Genomic DNA, 16747 nt, shown 5'->3' with positions numbered 1-16747 from the left:
CCATTATAAAAGGCAAAGTGATATAAACAGAGAGCATTTTCATTTTCATAAAGGAAATTCTATCATCCTGTTTTCACATGACCTTTCTCCAATGTCACTATTTTCCTATGAAATGACTTGGTGCCTCCAGCCTTAACATTCCAGGGGTTGCATGCTTCCCATTTCTAGTGATAAATCAAATAAGGTCTATGAGTAATGTAGGGTAAAGATTCTCACATGCTCCAGATCAAAACTGAGAGCTGTTAATGACTGATGATTACAACCTTTTGTAACCTTAGGCAGAAAATCTAATCAAACTTGCCCAATATTACACCAAAAATAAAATTGTTACACAAAGTGTAAATAAAATGTAAAGTAACTAAAGAAAATAAGGGCTTGGATCATTTTTGGAAAACTAGAAAACACATATTGCTATATGTCTATGCCATCGAAAGGAAATATGCTCAATAACCCAGTTTTCTGAAGAAGTAAATGATTTTGTGACCTCGGACCTCAGTTGTCTTTCTTTCTAAGAGCTAATGCAGGGGTTCTTAAAATTGTAACATTGATGTCTTTGACAGTCTGGTGAAACCTGTTAACTCCTCCCAAAAGAAAATGTATAAATTCATAAAAAGAAAGAGATTTACAAATGTAGCTGAAATCAAATTACAATTGAAAAGCAACTGAAACAAAACTAAGAAAATATTAAATGAAAGTGTTATGATATGGTAACAGGCAACTTCTTTAATAACATATTACATAACAGCTCTACTGATGGAGCTAATAACTACTATATTTCTAATATAGCTATTAGCATGAACAACATTTTAAAAATACTATAACGTGTAAGGAAATCCAGAAATATTAATAATTTCTATTGTGACAAAATCACAGGTTTATATTAATACATTATAGTTTTAGCCTCCATAGTTTGAAGCCTAAATTCATAATTGAAAGAAATCTTTAGTTTCTGTTTGAGCTTAATATAAATAAAGAAGGTTTGCTATGAACCTAAGATTACAGAATCTGGGATAAAAACCCTTGGCTGTCCCTTTTATAAATGGTATAAATGCAATTGGTGTTCACCAACTTTGGGGCTTCCTTGGTGGCTCAGTGGTAAAAAAAAAAAAAAAAAAAAAAATGCCTGTCAATGCAGGAGATACAGTTTCAATCTTTGGTCCGGGAAGAGCCCCTGGAGGAGGAAATGGCAACCCACCTCAGTATTCTTGCCTGGGATTTGAAATCCCATGAACACAGAAGCCTGGCAGGCTACAGTCCTTGGGGTTGCACAGAACTGGACACGACTTAGGAACTGAGTAACAACAACTGATTATTAACTAAATTAAGTTTTTATGTCCTAGAACTACTAAGACTTCACCAAGTGATCAGAAAGGGTAGACACAGAACTGTGAAGGCTGTTGACAAGCACGGAAAAGATTAAAGTATATACATGAATGTGGAGAATCTCTGATACACTTTGAGACGCAAGATCCAAGAAATTCACTAACCTGGCGCCAAGAAGGGCCCTGAAGAAGGATCCTGAAAATCCATACTGTGCAAATGACAATCTTAAGTATCTAAGATCATGTTGCTAAGTATGTTTCTCTCTGCAATATTTTGATTAAAATTCTACCAGAAAATTTATTTCACCAAAATTCTAAGTGTGGTATTATTCATTAAAATATTAATAAAAATGTGGCCATTGAAATTTTCTAATAAGATCATATGTAAAACACACATGAAATACTTTAAAAACAAAAGCACAGAAGTACAGCTTTCTTTTTTGGTAGTTGGTAGGCTGATTGCCTGGAAAATCCCATAGACAGAGGAGCCTGGTAGGCTGCAGTCCATGAGGTCACTAAGAGTAGGACACGACTGAGCGACTTCACTTTCACTTTTCACTTTTCATGCATTGGAGAAAGAAATGGCAACCCACTTCAGTGTTCTTGCCTGGAGAATCCCAGGGACGGGGGAGCCTGGTGGGAGGCTGTCTATGGGTTCGCACAGAGTCAGACACTACTGAGCGACTTCACTTTCACTTTTCACGTTCGTGCATTGGAGAAGGAAATGGCAACCCACTCCAGTGTTCTTGCCTGTAGAATCCCAGGGACAGAGGACCCTGGTAGGAGGCCATCTATGGGGTCACACAGAGTCGGACATGACTGAAGCGACTTGGCAGTAGCAGCAGCAGCAGGCTGATAGTTAGTATTGGATTGTTCTTACTATAAAGATTGGGAGAAATAGCCCCTATCCCAGGTACTAGAAACAAAGCATGCATTTGATAATATATGAGACAGGAATGAACCATAAAGTAGACAAGGATCTTCATGGCATTACCCAAGCCGAATTTATTATTTGCCCACCTAAAACGAAGTGAAAGTGTTAATTGCTCAGTGGTGTCTGACTCTTTGCAACCACATGGACTGTAACCCACCAGGCTCCTCTGGCCATGGAATTTTCCAGACAAGGATACTGGCATGGGTAGCCATTCCCTACTTCAGGGGAATCTTCCCAACCCAAGAATTGAACTTGGGTCTCCTGCAGGCAAATTCTTTACCATTTGAGCCACCAGGGAAACCTTAAATCTAGTGCATTTGTTTCCTAAAGCAGTCACAACAAATTGCATCAAAATGCTGGCTTAAAACAACAGAAATTGATTCCATCACACTTCTAGAGGCCAGAAGAACAGAATCAAGGCATGGGCAGGGTGGATCCCTCTGCAGGATCTGAGGGAGACTCTGTTCCCTGCTCCTCTCCCTTCCTGTGTGGCCAGCAACCTTTGGCATGCCTTGGCTTAAGACTGTATAACTATCTACTTCTGTCTTCCCCTGGCCTTCTCCTTTCTGTGTTTGTGTCTCAAATCTCTCTCTCCTATAAGGACACTAGTTACAGCACACCCTAAAGTCAGGAGGATCTCACCTCAAGGTCCTTAATTATGGCCACAAAGGCCCGATTTCCAAATAAGGTCACATTCACAGGTACTGGCTGTGAGGACTGGCATATACCTCTCGGGGGCTAAGGGGGACACAATTCAAACTATTCCACCAAGAAATCCTAAAATTCCACACGTCTTTGACACAGAGGCTTTGAATAAAAGGTGACAAAAGGCAGTACAAAACACATGTTTTTCCTTATAGAAAGTATTAGTAGATACTTGTATATGAAAAAACTGCACATCATACATTTCTAGCACTGCAGGGAAGGTATGGATCTACAGAACTGAAATAGAGTTAGTGCAGACCGTGTAGTTTAGATAGAAAGTTAAGATATTTTAGGGACTTAACTTACAGAAATTACAGACACAAACCAGGTACTCCTGGCAATCATGTCTGAAATGAGCTCTTCCCAGGCTGGCCCTGGAGGATGTGGGCTAGTGTCGGATGTAAAACCAGGATGAAGAGACAAGCTCCCTTAGTCACTGTTGCCTAAGGATATTTCCAGTGGTGTAATGAAATAGGCTGAGTGTCACCCAGCCTATGCTGGAGCTATGACTGGATTGTTTAAGATATGCTGTCTATATTGGTCCTTAAATTACCTCTTTGTGAGTTAAAAAAAAAAATCATAGTTCATCTAGTGGTATGTAGAGAACTTTACTGATGTTTTTATGTTTACATAAAGACTGAAACTAGTGGGAAAAAAGACTCAGTATAGTACAGAGAAAAGTAGTATTTGAACCAGGTAATATTTCCAGTCATGGTGTTCAGAGAGGGCAGACTAATGTACAAACATAAATATTCTTGTTTAGATCCAACACTCTTTATATATCCTAAGATTTCAGAAGTTGGTGCCAACATATGGTAATGTGGCCACTTAATAAATATTGTCCATATCTTCGAAACAGAAATCACATTGTCATCTAAAAATTAGAAGTGTGCATGCAAAGGAATATTTTATCAATTTGTTCATTTTGTTTAATGATATTATACAGGTTTTTTTGTAATGATATAGCCCTATTACTACATAGATTACCCCCTGTATTTCTAGTAAGGACCGTGTTTTATTCTTCTTTGGTATCCTCCATAATACCTAGTCTGTTCCTGGGGTACAGTGAATCAACAACGATCACAGGTAACTACAAGATTTCCTAATATTTTGTACTAAATGGTTGTTCTTTCTTATGGAAATGACCACATACAGATGTGATGATATAAGGGGATTCATATTAGATAAACACTGCTCAATATTTTTCCCACTGAAGCAACAATAAAGCCTGAGTTTGGAGAAACTCCTAATTGTGCTGGTGCACTGGGTGCCTCAGTTTCCCCATTTGTAAAATGGGTGTAATAGCTGTATGTGTTTCAAAGGGTAGGTGTGAGATTTAAGTAACTTAATATTTGGAGGGTCCAGAAGAGTGTCTGGCACATAGAGAGTGCTAGACAAGCATTTTTATTACTAGAGATGTTTATAATATTATTATTATTCACTGGCTGTTGATTAGTTGCTAAGTTGTGGCCAACTCTTTGTGACCCCATGGATTGCAGCTCTCCAGGCTTCCCTGTCCTTCACTATTTCCCAGAGTTTGCTCAAATTCATGTCCATTGAGTCAGTGATGCTACCTAACCATCTCATCTTCTGCCACCCTCTTCTCTTTTTGCCTTCAATCTTTCTAAGCATCAGGATCTTTTCTAGTGCGTCAACTGTTTGCATCAGGTGGCCAAAGAATTGGAGCTTCACTTCAGTATCAGTCCTTCCAATGAATATTCAGGATTGATTTCCTTTAGGATTGACTGGTTTGATGTTCTTACAGTCCAAGGGACTCCCAAGAGTCTTCTCTAGCACCACAATTCAAAAGCATCAATTTTTCAGTGCTCAGCCTTCTTTATGATCCAACTCTCAAGTCCATACATGACTACTGGAGAAACCATAGTTTGACTATACAGACCTTTTTGGCAAAGTGGTATCTCTGCTTTTTGACACGTTGTCATAGCTTTCTTTCCAAAGAGCAAGCATCTTTTAATTTCATGGCTGAAGTCACCATCCACAGTGATTTTTGAACCCAGGAAAATAAAATCTGGTACTGCTTCCACATTTTCCCCTTCTATTTGACACGAAGTGATAGGACCGGATGCCATGATCTTAGTTTTTCAAATGTTGACTTTTAAGCCAGCTTTTTCACTTTCCTCTCTCATCCTCATCAAGAGGCTCTTTAATTCCTCTTCATTTTCTACAATTAGAGTGGTATCATCTGCTATTATTCACTAGCCTTCCAGAAATAGGTTTGTTTGAAGGAATAAGTACAGTAATATATCTCTTACTGAGTGTTGCTGGGGAACAATATCTTCATAGTCAGTCAATCCGCCAGTCAGTATTTATCGAGAATCTATGCTGGGCCAGGTACAGTAACACAGTAATGAAGAAGAGGCAGTCTATGCCCTCAATAAGCTTACTCTCCAGTGGGAAAAGAAATATACAACCACAGTGATTAAAAACACAATAATATGTACCATGAAGAAAATAAAACCATACAATGTGACATACAGTACCTGCCTGAAAGGTGGTGGATGGGAGAGCTACTTTAAGTTAAGAAGCTCCTCAAAGATTAAGAAGTTGAGCTGAGACCAGAATAATGAAGCCATTGGTATAGATCTGAGAAAAGAGCTTTCCAAGCAGAAGCAATAAAAACTACAACATACAAATATCCTAAGAAAAGAACAAATGCTCAAGATTGGTGTATTAAGTCATTACCTGAGTGCTGTCAGATGTAAGACAGTGGAGAGAGATGAACTGATAACTGGGAGAAAGAAGAGGATAGTTAGAGGAGTGAAGCCTTTATGAAGATGGCATGGGGTCGGATCCAGGAACACTTGGAGAATGGCCTTAGAGACGACCAAGAGACATGGTAGAGTTAAGTATCTGTATCATGGGCTCTCAGAATTAGGGTTAAAAAAAAAAAAAACAGAGATCATAACATGTAATTGACGGGGGAGGCGGGGGAGAAAAGTAGAGGTTTAAGGCATCATTTCAGACACTGAGAAATTCAATATACTCAGCAAGTACAACAGGATGGCACTCAGGTTACTGTGCCTTTACCACAGTGGTCATGTTTTGAAACGACTCTAGCTGGCAGAATCGTTGGATTTTCTCCAGCAACATTTAGCTGCTTAGAGGTGTATGAAAGTGAAAGTGAAAGTGAAGTCGCTCAGTCGTGTCCGACTCTTAGCGACCCCATGGTCTCTAAGGAGCCTCTGCCAGGCTCCTCGGTCCATGGGATTTTCCAGGCAAGAGTACTAGAGTGGGGTGCCATTGCTGGGCAGTTATTTGGGTTAAATCAGGGCTGGTATTTGCCAGGCAAGGAAAGTGAACAAAAATATGGCCAAAGGAATCAAGAAGCATTTGCAAGAAAATAATCATAGTAGTACATGAAATATCAGCTAGGTAGGAAGATTAAGTGAAAAGATGAGGGAAGCAACTGAGAAACATCAAACAATAAAGGATGAGGGCAGGGGATCAGAGATACTGATGAAGTTAGAAACTAGCAAGGGTGGGATTAAACAGGGTAAGTGAGCTGGAGAGACAAGAGGTAATGATCAGAAAATGAGATGTTTGAAATGAAAGTACGGCAGTTGTTGGTAATGAAAAGGTGGATGTGATAACTCCATGAGTGGTGTCTATGGTAGGAGGGTGGATCAATATCAAAAACTGACCTTAAATTCCTTATGATAATCATTTTGGATAGAAAAGCCATTAAAATGGTTTTTACACCATTCCTTGGAGTACATCAAACATATTTTTCTGGTCATAATAAGGTTAACAACATAAAGATTAATTGTGTTATGTGGTAATTGGCTCAGTATTTTCTGATTGTTTTGCCCCTATAATAAATTATTTTTGATACTTTTATTTGAAGACCTTAAGGTTTTCTTAGAGTTTTCCTGTCTCTTTCTTTGTTCCTTTCAGGCATAGTAGCCAGAAAAGTGGGCTTCTCAGAATCAGTTTTCTCAGGTATCCTTTGCTTGGTTTCCCTCCCTCTCTCAAATGATGCTTTATTCTTTAAAAAGGAAAAGTGGATACAGGAAGTCAGCCCCCACTAAAAACAATAAAAGCTTTTATTTCTAAGAAGTGGATTTTGATGAGATTTTTTACAAACTTCTCTTTCTAATTTCTAGTGTTCAATTAAAATACATCATTTGCTTATGAATGACCTCCTTGGAGGATAGCTATTAAGTTATGAAGAGCACTGGATTTAAGTTCAACATTAAAATAGTTCTGATGTAGGGTTTTATAGAATTCATATTTGACTGACACAGAAAATCATAACCTACCTCCCCACAGCCTCTAAACATTCTTTCTCTTGTGGCCCTTTTCATGTACAATATCTATCACTCCTTTACAAAATGCAAAAAACACAAATTAAGAATATTCCCAAATAGCCACTAGTCCAACCAAATTAGGTATCTAAAGGGGGCCATTAGAGTAAGCCCTTTATTTTGTTTTTCTCCACTCCTTTTAATGATGAAAGTATTTTTTACTTAGGTCAATTAAAAGCACATGTCCACATCTCTTTTTCCTGCAATTATCACATAAAAACACAGATGACATTTCTGAGAAATCAAAACTCAGTGGCTACTGTGCATTTCCAAAATGTGAAGAGGGGAGTCTCTGCTCCCTGTCATATAGCGAATTCTGGACATCGTTCTACAGCCTGTTGACAACTGCTAACTCCTGGGACTTAGCAAGCAATATCTCACTACAGAGGCACTCTACAAAAAAGGCCCAAGAACTCTATTATATTTTCACAAAATGCTATTACAGACGTAGGTGATATGGAGTTGGGAAAGAAGTAATTAAGTGAAAAGATTATAGATGAAAAAAAAGTCTGAAGAAAAGCAGAACCCTGGGAATAGGAAGAGATAAAGTAGCTGAAGGCATTTGGCCTTTTTTGAACAACTCAAGCACAAACCTGTGTGGAAATCAGCAGAGATGGCTACGTGAGTATTTCACTTTAGCTACTGAAGCACAGGTTTAATCTCACCGATGTTTTTGACATGAATGATTTCAAATATCTTATATTTCTACATATCTCCTTTACGTATGGGTTTCTATCAGTCCATCATTTTCCCTTCAAACCATTCATTCATTCATCAGTATTTGTTGAAATAGTTCAAATGATATTTGAAAAAAAAAATATTTTTGTTTTTTAAAGAAAATTTATGACTGTCTACAATAATCCTTTGAAGATTTCTTACTAGAATGGAATATCTGTTGATTTAGTTGAGGGGGGTAGGGTAGAAGAAGCAATAGTTACAGTATTTTCAAAAAGTGTAACAATTCAGTGAAGATTTTGATGCTGCCTTAAGTTTTTTGTTTTTTTCCCCCAGTTTTAAAATGACTTTTTAATTGCAAAGGAAAAGCTTTAAACACAGGAAATAAAATCTAGACCAGTCCATTATGCCCTTTTTGAGACCCTATTTTGCACTAGTCACTTAGGTATTACGTATATAACAAAGCTCACATTACACAAGAATTTTCTGTCTTCATGGTGCTTCCGTTCCAAGGGAAAGACAAACAATAAACATAATAAATAATTTAAGTACAGTGTGTTACAAAGTAAGGAGTGGTTTAGAAATAAAAGAAAAGGGAAGCAAGGGAAGGGAGCTAGGTATGTATGTGTGTAATTTTAAATAGAATTGCCTTAACTGCTCTATTCTGAATGATCTCTGATTTACAATAAGTGAAAAAGCAAGATGTAAAAGAATGTGACTAGTAGGCTCCACTTGTATTTTTAAGAATAAGTATGTGTTTTAATGTGCACTGTCTGTCTGTGAAAGGAGCCCAACAAATCATCCGAATGGTCGCCTCCAGGCAGGAAAACTCATTGTCTGAGGGAAAAAAATGTGTTTTTCAAGTACCCTTTTCATATCTTGAATTTTGCACCTTGCATTATTTGTTCAAATATTTTAATTAATACTTTAAAAAGAAGTTTTATATAACCCAAAACAACCTACAGTAGTTAAATCAATGGTGTGGCAAATAATCTGTGAATATAAAATAAATCACCTAGATTTGGTATTTCCCTGCCAGCATGACAGAGGAAGTTTTATAGTTATCTTTAAGGCTATTCCAAGAAAAATAACTCTTACAAGTAATTTATCTTTACAAATATTTAAAATTATGCAAAAATAAAAATATACCTAATATTTTAATTCTTCTGGTCCTTTTCTTTTCCTCCTATGATTGACTCATTGCTAACTTTGTTTGAAGGTGAACAGGACAATGCATGAAGCTAAATGCACTTGAATCTTTTTTCCCTCTATAGCATCTGAAAATCCAACTAACCTGCCTTTACTGGCACCAAGCATAGATTGACTGGACTGGAATTGACTTTACTAATAATACCTGCAGTGCTAACAGTAGTCACCACCCTCTGTTGAATCAGAGCTCTTCCCATAGCTTGATAAATCAGCGTGTCTACTGGGAGGCTGGGGTGAAACTGATTCACCTTATCTTCATTTTTAGGATTACCAAAGAACATCTCCCTTAGTAACAGTGTCATTTATCAAAACATGAACTCAACTTAAAAGTTTCCCTATCTCTTCAAACTATTTTGAACATCTTGTTCTTTGATAGTGTCCCAACTAATTGACCACCTCTGAGGTCAGCAGGTGTGGCTTGGCCCACATCCAGATTTCTACTGGGGATGATTAGTTCACTGCCCTGCCAGTGGCTTTGGAATCTCCAACATTAACACAGACCTTGTGACCTGGAGAATCAGAGGCCCAGATAAAGAGGACTGGGATTTCTTGCCCATTTCTAATTCCCGGAAGTAGCCACCCTTCACCTGCAGTCAGGGACTTTTAAAAATATTACTATTCACTCATCTCACACGCTCAACTCTTCCACTTATACCTCCTCTTGAATTTCTAGTGAGAGTTTCTTTAGGGCACGTTTTATTTTTAAGTTCTTGATTGTCCTTCCTGACATCATCTAGCCCAGTCTCCACTATTGTCAGTGTCTGGCATATTTTCCCATCAGGACTGTTTTTGGGTACAAGTGGGTGGCAAAATGTTCGGTTTTGCTTCCTTCTCTGTGTTGGCAGGAATCCTAAAAATAAGTTAAAACCAGGTCCATGGTGTGGATTTCTTTACTGTACCCTTTACAATTTTATAGTTGGGGGGAGGCGGGGGTTGATGGTTCAATTAGTACACTTCTTGGAAAAGTAGGAGAAGAGTAGGAAGAGAAATTTGTTGGGACAAGAAATTAAATTTCCAAGTCCACCAGGAAGTAGCCTAGAAGCGTTAACCACAGAGGTTGATTGCTTACCCATGTCCCAAATCTGCTACAAGAAAATTGGGAAGCTTTTTTCCAAAACAACAAATGTCATCCTTGTCTGTGATGAAAGTACCTTAAATATGTGGTAGGACTGGAGAAGCAAGACTGATCAGGTGACCTTCTCATTGTACCCAATCCCATTTTTTTAGGCAAACATCCAAATATCAACTCTTGTAACTGAAAATCCCAGCGGTATGAAGTTCCAGCAACTTCAGAAATCTGTCTCTTCCCATCTCTTTGCTCTCCTTTCCCTGGAAGTGGCTACTTTCTCAGGCCCACTCTCTCTTCACAGCCACCCAGGTTTACATTCTAGCAGTTCAACAACCCTCTGGAAAGATTCCTACTGGCCCAGCTTAGGTAATCACTGAGCCAATTTCTGTGTATTGGCCAGACCTAAGTAATGGATCTATTCCTGAAATCCTAGCAGTGTTACCACTTCCAACCAGACCAGGGATTGTGCAAGGGTGTTTCTCAAAGAAAAAAAAAAAAAATGGGTCTATGATTAGCAGAAAGGAAATGGATTCTACAAGGCCAGGACAAGAGTCCAGAGAAGCACCAAGAGGCAAAATTTAAGTCAATCAGACACTCATTTTTAATTCATGGAAGTTTGGTTTTGACAGTGACCTTTTCCTCAAATATTCTGCCCTAGGCTCCTCATTCACTTCACCCTCATCTTGGCCCTGAATGATGGGCCAACAAAAAATAAAACATCATTATACTCATATTCAAAACTATCTCCCAGTGCGCTTGCAACTCCCAACTTGAGACTCATTCCTTTGAGTAGGCAGAGACATCCCGAGGGGTTCTTCAAATTTTTTTTCCCTCAAAATAGCTAGAAGATAAATCTTTAAGCTGATAAAAATTTCCTCAATACATGCTAGTTAGATAGGCGGCTGCTGCTGTTAAGTCACTTCAGTTGTGTCCAACTCTGTGCGACCCCATAGACGGCAGCCCACCAGGCTCCCCCTTCCCTGGGATTCTCTAAGCAAGAACACTGGAGTGGGTTGCCATTTCCTTCTCCAATGCATGAAAGTGAAAAGTGAAACTGAAGTCGCTCAGTCGTGTCCGACTCCTAGCAACCCCATGGACTGCAGCCCTCCAGGCTCCTCCGTCCATGGGATTCCCCAGGCAAGAGTACTGGAGTGGGTTGCCATTGCCTTCTCCAGTTAGATAGGCTATCAAGTCAATAACATCTAGGGCCAGCAAATGTTGAAAGCCCCACCCCATAAAAATGTGTGTGGTATATATACTATGAGCACAGACAATAAGGAAGAGGGACAAATGGGTAAGACCTGGAGCTGCACAGAAGAAGGTCCCTAAAGATGAGAAAAATGAGAGAAAAAAAGGAGATACAAGATATTAAGGCACACTTTAATCCAATCACTTACTAATAGTTAATGAACACTAGCTCTAGCTCTACTTCATCAATTTTCTTAAGTTCTGCCATGTGGAAAAATGGACATAGTAGGGTGGCAGGAAGAGATGGAGCAGCCATGAAGAGATTCCCCACGTCCAAGGTAAGAGAAACCCAAGTAAGATGGTAGGTGTTGCAAGAGGGCATCAGAGGGCAGACACACTGAAACCCTAAGCACAGAAAACTAGTCAATCTGATCACACTTACCACAGCCTTATCTAACTCAATGAAACTAAGCCATGCCCGTGGGGCCACCTAAGATGGGCGGGTCATGATGGAGAGGTCTGACAGAATGTGGTCCACTGGAGAAGGGAATGGCAAACCACTTCAGTATTCTTGCCTTGAGAACCGCATGAACAGTATGAAAAGGCAAAATGATAGGATACTGAAAGAGGAACTCCCCAGGTCAATAGGGGCCCAATATGCTACTGGAGGTCAGTGGAGAAATAACTCCAGAAAGAATGAAGGGATGGAGCCAAAGCAAAAACAATACCCAGTTGTGGATGTGACTGGTGATAGAAGCAAGGCCCAATGCTGTAAGAGCAATATTGCATAGGAACCTGGAATGTCAGGTCCATGAATCAGGCAAACTGGAAGTGGTCAAACTAGATGGCAAGAGTGAACGTCGACATTCTAGGAATCAGCGAACTGAAATGGACTGGAATGGGTGAATTTAACTCGGATGACCATTATATCTACTACTGTGGGCAGGAATCCCTTAGAAGAAATGGAGTAGTCATCATGGTCAACAAAAGAGTCCGAAATGCAGTACTTGGAGGCAAGCTCAAAAACGACAGAATGATCTCTGTTCGTTTCCAAGGCAAACCATTCAATATCACAGTAATCCAAGTCTATGCCCCAACCAGTAACGCTGAAGAAGCTGAACGGTTCTAGGAAGACCTACAAGACCTTTTAGAACTAACACCCAAAAAAGATGTCCTTTTCATTATAGGGGACTAGAAGGCAAAAGTAGAAAGTCAAGAAACACCTGGAGTAACAGGCAAATTTGGCCTTGGAATAGGGAATGAAGCAGGGCAAAGACTAATAGAGTTTTGCCAAGAAAATGCACTGGTCATAGCAAACACCCTCTTCCAACAACACAAGAGAAGACTCTACACATGGACATCACCAGATGGTCAACACTGAAATCAGATTAATTATATTCTTTGCAGTCAAAGATGGAAAAGCTGTATACAGTCAACAAAAACAAGACCAGGAACTGACTGTGGCTCAGATTGTGAACTCTTTATTGCCAAATTCAGACTTAAATAGAAGAAAGTAGGGAAAACCACTAGACCATTCAAGAATGACCTAAATCAAATCCCTTATGATTATACAGTGGAAGTGAGAAATAGATTTAAGGGACTAGATCTGATAGATAGAGTGCCTGATGAACTGTGGATGGAGGTTCATGACATTGTACAGGAGACAGGGATCAAGACCATCCCCATGGAAAAGAAATGCAAAAAAGCAAAGTGGCCGTCTGAGGAGGCCTTACAAATAGCTGTGAAAAGAAGAGAAGCGAAAAGCAAAGGAGAAAAGGAAAGATATAAGCATCTGAATGCAAAGTTCCAAAGAATAGCAAGAAGAGAGAAGAAAGCCTTCCTCAGCAACCAGTGCAAAGAAATAGAGGAAAACAACAGAATGGGAAAGACTAGATATCTCTGCAAGAAAATTAGAGATACCAAGGGAACATTTCATGCAAAGATGGGCTCAATAAAGGACAGAAATGTTATGGACCTAACAGAAGCAGTAGATATTAAGAAGAGGTGGGAAGAATACACAGAAGAACTGTACAAAAAATCTTCATGACCAAGATAATCACGATGGTGTGATCACTCACCTAGAGACAGACATCCTGGAATGTGAAGTCAAGGGGGCCTTAGAAAGCATCACTACGAACAAAGCTAGTAGAGGTGACGGAATTCCAGTTGAGCTATCCCAAATCCTGAAAGATGATGCTGTGAAAGTGCTGTACTCAATATGCCAGCAAATTTGGAAAACTCAGAAGTGGCCCAGGACTGGAAAAGATCAGTTTTCATTCCAATCCCAAAGAAAGGCAATGCCAAAGAATGCTCAAACTACCACACAATTGCACTCATCTCACACGCTAGTAAAGTAATGCTCAAAATTCTCCAAGCCAGGCTTCAGCAATATGTGAACCATGAACTTCCTGATGTTCAAGCTGGTTTTAGAAAAGGCAGAGGAACCAGAGATCAAATTGCCAACATCTGTTGGATCATCAAAAAAGCAAAAGAGTTCCAGAAAAGCATCTATTTCTGCTTTATTGACTATGCCAAAGCCTTTGACTGTGTGGATCACAATAAACTGTGGAAAATTCTGAAAGAGATGGGAATACCAGATCACCTGACCTGCCTCTTGAGAAACCTGTATGCAAGTCAGGAAGCAACAGTTACAACTGGACATGGAACAACAGACTGGTTCCAAATAGGAAAAGGAGTACATGAAGGCTGTATACTGTCACCCTGCTTATTTAACTTATATGCAGAGTACATCATGAGAAACCCTGGGCTGGAAGGAGCACAAGCTGGAATCAAGATTTCTGGAAGAAATATCAATAACCTCAGATATGCAGATGACACCACCCTTATGGCAGAAAGTGAAAAGGAACTAAAAAGCCTCTTGGTGAAAGTGAAAGTGGAGAGTGAAAAAGTTGGCTTATAGCTCAACATTCAGAAAACGAAGATCATGGCATCCGGTCCCATCACTTCATCGAAATAGATGGGGAAACAGTGGAAACAGTGTCAGACTTTATTTTTCTGGACTCCAAAATCACTGCAGATGGTGACTGCAGCCATGAAATTAAAAGATTCTTACTCCTTGGAAGGAAAGTTATGACCAACCTAGATAGCATATTGAAAAGCAGAGACATTACTTTGCCAACAAAGGTCCATCTAGTCAAGGCTATGGTTTTTCCAGTGGTCATGTATGGATGTGAGAGTTGGACTGTCAAGAAAGCTGAGCACTGAAGAATTGATGCTTTTAAACTGTGGTGTTGGAGAAGACTCTTGAGAGTCCCTTGGACTTCAAGGAGATCCAACCAGTCCATTCTGAAGGAGATCAGCCCTGGGATTTCTTTGGAAGGATGATGCTAAAGCTGAAACTCCAGTACTTTGGCCATCTCATGCGAAGAGTTGACTCATTGGAAAAGACTCTGATGCTGGGAGGGATTGAGGGCAGGAGGAGAAGGGGACGACAGAGGATGATATGACTGGATGGCATCACTGACTCGATGGACCTGAGTCTGAGTGAACTCTGGGAGTTGGTGATGGACAGGGAGGCCTGGCGTGCTGCGATTCATGGGGTTGCAAAGAGTCGGACATGACTGAGCGACTGAAATGAACTGAGGCTGGCAGAAGAAGAAATAACAGGAAAGACTTAGGGCATAGTCCCCATGGAAATCTCTGAACAGGACCTGTTTGATGGCGTGCAACATCTGGGAAGGGTTATCTGGAGTTCCAATGATAATGCTACATGGAGAAGGGTGAATCCTGCCAAGAGAAAAATCCTCAGGTTTTCCAGTACCTGGCATCTTTGGAAGCTTAATTTTGCCCTATAGTAAAGGCTTAAGGAAAGACTTGGAGACTTATGAACTGTGTGTCCTTCCTAAGACCAAGGGAAAAATCAGTTCTTAAACCACAAGATAAATAAGCCAAGTACCTCATAAATTTCGTACTAATAAAGACAATTTTTTTTAATCTTTCATATTCCAGTCATTTTAATCTTCCCTTTCTGGGGAGTTGCCTTTGGCAAAAAAAGAGCTTATATAACTGAAATACATCTGCCTCTAATAAAATTGGGCTTCAAAATGTTTTGTCCATCTGATGTTTATCTACAGCAATGATTATTTATCTAATCACCTAAAGAAATGATTCAGTTATTAATGGGAGGCTGCATTTGGGAATATGATTTTCTATTTTGTCAACTTATAAAGGATCCAAACACTGCCCAGAAACCAGAGTGACCAGGTCCAGACCTCAGCTGTCTGCTTCTGGTGGCATGTATGTAATCACCGTGTGACTGGTGGATGGCTAGATGCCAGCAACTTTGCAATCTTACAACTCATTTCCTCTGTTTATGGAGCAGCCTTTTATATAAAACGGCCTCCACGGGATGTGCCTACTGGGAGACCATGCGGTGGCCACAATGTCTGGTGCCCATAGCAACCATATTTCACACTAACTATTTGCTTTATACTCCATTGACCACTAACAAATCAGCATTCTAATTGTAAGTACCCGGTTCAATGTGCTAAGAATTGAGTTTTTGTGCCCACAAGGATTAAAGCCAGATGCTAGACCAGGAGCAAGTCACAGCAACTGTGTTGATCAACTGTGAGGCTTCTTAGAGACACAGAAAGAAGCCTTCTTTCTTTGCTACACCCTTCTCTCACCCTGTGAGTCTTTAGACTGGGAAAATCAGATGCTATAAAAGCAATGAATACCTTTTTATGTTCTTCCATCCCCGAAGAATTATACGTGATGAACTTTCTGCAAAATATAACTGGCAGTAGATTTACTAATGAGTGCAATAAATGTTGAGTACCTATTATATGCCAACTACTGTGCTAGGTGTGGTGGAGAATTCCAGGCTGAAAAAAATAGAGTGTCAACCCTTGAAGCTTGCAGACCAGGAAAGGAGATACACAATAATTTTCTTAAGAGGCAAATTATCCTAACTTCTGTAGTAGAAGAATAAATTACACTGTATGGAGAAAGAAAAGCTTAATTATAACAAGTGGCTCAAAGAAGACCTCTTGGAAGACATGGTGTCTGACCTGACTCCATGAGATGCTCTGGGGAGAGTCGCAATCCAGGCAGAAAGGGATTTGACTCAAAAGTGCTAGGAAAAGGCCCCCCATGTGGCTGAACATCTTGCCCTGGGCAAGCACATGATTAAGACCAGGTGATTGGGTGGGAGACAGATTGAGAAGGCTCTGGGCTCTAGACCACAGAATTTTGGAGTGCAGTTGTGTTTTGCCCCATAGATTATCATGGTTAGTTAAATTTTAAGCCATCACAGGTGTGACTCTTGAGCTCTTTCTAAGTAGAAAGACCTATTAGT

The sequence above is a fragment of the Bos javanicus genome, chromosome 4, assembly GCF_032452875.1.
Source record: "Bos javanicus breed banteng chromosome 4, ARS-OSU_banteng_1.0, whole genome shotgun sequence".
Taxonomy (NCBI): Eukaryota; Metazoa; Chordata; class Mammalia; order Artiodactyla; family Bovidae; genus Bos; species Bos javanicus.
The sequence above is the reverse complement of the archived record's forward strand: the minus strand, read 5'-3'. Positions refer to the sequence as shown.